Here is a 4,124-nt window from a genome sequence, read left to right on the forward strand (position 1 = left end):
CCCGGCCGCAGGCATTACCCCCGGCGCGGGGTGAGGCGTGGCTGCGCGTGGAGAAGCAGCCCAGGTCCCCGGCACCGGGCGTGTGGCTGAGCCAGGCTCGCCTCCTCGAGCGGCCCCTGCCCCTGGGGGGCAGCTCCCAGCAGAGCTGCCGACCGCCGAGGAGCCCCGCAGGGGATGTGCTGCATGCCTCCTCCTCTGGGCCTAGCTGTGGGGCAACAGACGGGGAGGTGGCTCTGCTGAGGGAAGTGACCTTCCTGGAGGGTGGAGGCCGAGTTGGGGCATGGCTGAGCCCTCAGGCACAGGAATCAACAGCCTGGAAGGGGTCAGCACAGTAGGTTGGCAGTGCTGGTGCTAGCAGCTCCAAGGCAGCCTGTGCTAGGCAGCAAGACTTGGAGGCCAGGGATGCTGGGAAAGGAGGGCCAGACTCCAGGTCCCACCCCATACACCTGTGGTGGGGTCACCAGGTGAGCAGTGCAGAGGCACCTGGTGCTGCAATCAGGAGCGAACCCCATGCAGAGATGCTGAACGTGTCCCTCGGTGCTCCCCCACAAGTGGCCATACCATGTTTTCCTGCAAGTACCATGGGCCCGGGAGCCATGGCAGCCAAGGAGGCCTGGACACCCCTATGGGATACAAAAGGAATGCAGCAGAGTCAGTCCAGTGCTTGCAGAGCAGGGAATAATTGTATTTGGATCACCTAAATGGTGCAACAGGTTTGTATGAGGGATGAAGGGATCTTGCCTGAGGCCTACCACCAAGGCAGGGTTGTGGCTCCTTTATACAGGCAGTGCTGATGGTGTTGGAGCTTCTGGGTAAAAAGCCAACTGGTTGAACCCACAGCAAGCACGCTTCCATCATGGGTCCCTCAGACAGAGAGGGTGACTTGCCTGAGGCTACACACGATGTCAGCGGGGCAAAGTATTGAGGTTGGGTATCCCAGGCCAACACCTCTGCTAGCATGATCCTCCCTCTTCCTTCCACAAAGTCCCTAAACTTAATTATTTCCATCTTATTTGAATCACTGCTTTGTCATGGCAAGTTATTACTATAAAGGAAAATTTCTGAGTCCAAGCTCATGGGTGTTCTCGAGTCATTTGTAAACAGTGATTTTTCCATAACAGGGAGAGGTGCGCTTGCAGTCAGCAGGAGGGAAGTCTTCACATAGCTGTCTGCAGTTGTGGCAGTAACTGGAAAACTCTGATCACCATCACTAGATGACACTTCAGAGACTAAGACTATGGGGTTGCTAAATGAACCTAAACAAAAGAAAGATGCTCATAATGTGTAAGAATCAGAAGAAAGAGAACAGCAGTTCCTGTCAGGTCTGGTAGAATCCATCCTCACCAAAGCTCATACATAGGCTCCAACCCTGCTGTATGTGTTTGGGAGCTAGAGTTTACAGCTGTGGGAAAGCTTAGGGATCTGGGCTTCATTTCATTCTGAAGGCAGTAAGATTCATTGCCATCTTGCTGTTCAGAAGTGAGCTCATCATCACAAGCCCTAGTCTCACCCTTGTAGTTGATGATTCTATTATTCCAGGATGAATGCCCTATGCTGAGAGCAAACATCATCCTGGTGGGTAAAAGCAAGGCTAAGTGGAGCCTTCAAAGGATGCTTTGAAGACCAGGACCAAATTCTTGGATTTGATTCAGCATTTAACATTCAGCAGTTAACGGGAAGCTACTGTTGTGAACAAAGTCCCATAGTGTTATGCCTACAGAAACCTGGACTGAATCTAGGCAACTCGGAAACCCTTGGAATTGATAGTGCCTCATGTTATGCAGAAAGATAGTGTATGTTTTTAAATATTAAAGGTTTTGTCACTGATTTGTACAGAGGGAATGTTCAAAACTGACAAAAGGTGTCCAGAGAGGCCTTTGGAAACTGCTTTCCAGGGTTACGTAAATAGCAACACCATTTTCTGTCCTTCATGTCATTGCTGCAAGCACGCTAAAACAGCCACCCTAGCATCATAACTCTAAACCAGGTACTGTGCTGCATTTGATACTACTCAAAAAGTAGCCTTTTCTGCAGCTCAAAAGTAGTTTTACTACTCATGGTTGCAAATGTTTGTTTTTTGCTAGATTCTTCACAAATATGAATGTGTGTATGGATGGGTGCCAAGATTTGGCCCTTATATTCTGTATTCAGCATGGTCTTCAAGTATTGTTTTTTATGTTTGAAACTCTGGTATTCATACTTATGTTGATTGATCACTGACATATCTCTTGCTGTTTTATAATATTATTATTATTATTATATTTAAAAAGCATGTTAGTTCCATAAAAACTACACAATCCTAAAGCCACACTCAAGCCCAGATCATGCATCTTTTTGGCTGAGGTAACATATCAATGACAGTTGACAATACCTACCTTCACAAGAAAATCTGCACTTCTCATCATTTTTCTCCTCCTGATTGAGTCCTTACACCACAGGCATGCTTCAGCTGGCACTTTTTCCATGTTCACATGCATATTTTTAATTCCTCCAAGGAGTTCTGTGAATTTCTTAGGTTTGATCCTATATTGCTTTCCTTAAAAACACAGTGGGAGGTACAGAGCTGAGACTGTCTCTGTCTCTTTTCTCTCAAAGTGTGGTTGGGCAGGTAACTCTTAGGCATGCTGCTGTCCCTGCTGCCCCGAATAGCAGTGGCTGAAGCACTGTTTCAGAGGGGGCTGGTGGAGGCTGGCAGGATGTGGCTGCAGCTTTGCTCCTGTGGAGCTGAGTTCCATGTGGCTGGGGTCCTTCCTACTACCTTCTTCCAAGTCTTGCAGAAGCAGAGTGTATCTTAGGAGTCTTGGGGGGCAGCTGCTCCAGTAGAATCCCACCACCCCTTGGAGTGTAGGTGACTTCCAGTTACTATTCCTAAGATTCATGGTGGTTCCTGATATGCTTGTACGTATTTGGCTTCATTAAACTTTTTACAGTTGTCTTCTAAGGCAAAAATGTTCTCTCCCTCACACTAGAATGATACGTATAGTGAATGTTATGCTTTGCGTAACATTAAATCTGTAACACTAAAACTGAAAAAACTATTACATTATTTCATAGTTATCATTCACTGAACACTGCCATAGTCTTTGATTTTTAGTTCCAGTCTCGCGTGCCAGGCAGTACAAAGGCCCCCTGTCAGACCTTTATTGCAGAAAGGGCAAATAAATTTAAAATGGAAGTTTCAGACACCTTAGCTTTGCTTCTAACCAAGTGTGATAATGGGGTCTTTTCTTCTGTGACACACAAAATACATGGAGCAATGCAAAAATGCACAAATTATATCCATTTAATGGTAACGCATGTTAAATACAAACCCATAGTATATGGTCCAATTTAGGAGACAAACATTAGTAGCAGGTGCTTCAGACTTGGATCCATGATGTTACACTCCTAAATCCATATGCCAGTTCCCAAACGGTGGCTGTATTTCAGATGTGCTGAGCCTCAGCAGTCCCTGTAGAGCTCATTGGGAGCTGCAGGTTCAAGGGTCTAGAAAACAGATATGTTTTTATTTAGAAGTCTAATTTAAGTTTTGAAAATTGTGGTTCTAGGTTTCTTCTATTGCAACATATGACTATCATGTATAAGCATACAGGGGGAAATTATATTTGGAAGAACATTAACTCTGAATATAATTACATTTCTGCAAATAAACCTGAATTTTAATGTTGCATTAACATCATGTTTGCATTTGGATGCTGGAGTATTTACGATCAGTGGCCCAACCCTTCTCCATTGTGAAACCGTTTGCATGTTTTGCTCTCTCACGCGCTTACATCACAGGGCTGGGGCCAGAAAGCAGCAGCAGAGAGATGGCCTGCAGCCTCTTTTGCCTCACCCGTACTTTCCACATTAAGCACTGCCTCACTGGATAGTGCGTCTGTCTGCTCTTCATTCCTGACCGCTTTTCTTACAAGAAAATGTTCATGTGTTCATGAGACTGGACATCCTCTGCTTCTCTTTCAGACACATATGTCTGCCTTCAGGGATGCAGCGCTCCTTGAAGGCCCTGAGTTTTGCTGACTCACTTTGATGGACCCGGGAAATTACAGGCCAGTTAGTCTTACCTCAATCCCGGGTAAGCTCTTTGAAAAAATTATCCTGGCACACATCCAGGAGGGCCTTGC

General features: G+C 46.2%; 1 protein-coding gene across 1 annotated transcript in view; it reads right to left on the reverse strand.

The window, feature by feature from the left end:
- SLC16A3 (solute carrier family 16 member 3) overlaps positions 1-4,017 on the reverse strand; it is a 14,023-nt gene extending 10,006 nt beyond the window's left edge. The window contains exon 1 of the mRNA XM_019556521.1: positions 3,653-4,017. The gene's annotated coding sequence lies outside the window, so the exon portion shown is untranslated. The remainder of the gene's footprint in view (positions 1-3,652) is intronic.
- Positions 4,018-4,124: the final 107 nt, after the last annotated feature.

Source organism: Crocodylus porosus, unplaced genomic scaffold (genome assembly GCF_001723895.1).
Source record: "Crocodylus porosus isolate Cpor-Errol unplaced genomic scaffold, CroPor_comp1, whole genome shotgun sequence".
Lineage (NCBI taxonomy): Eukaryota > Metazoa > Chordata > Crocodylia > Crocodylidae > Crocodylus > Crocodylus porosus.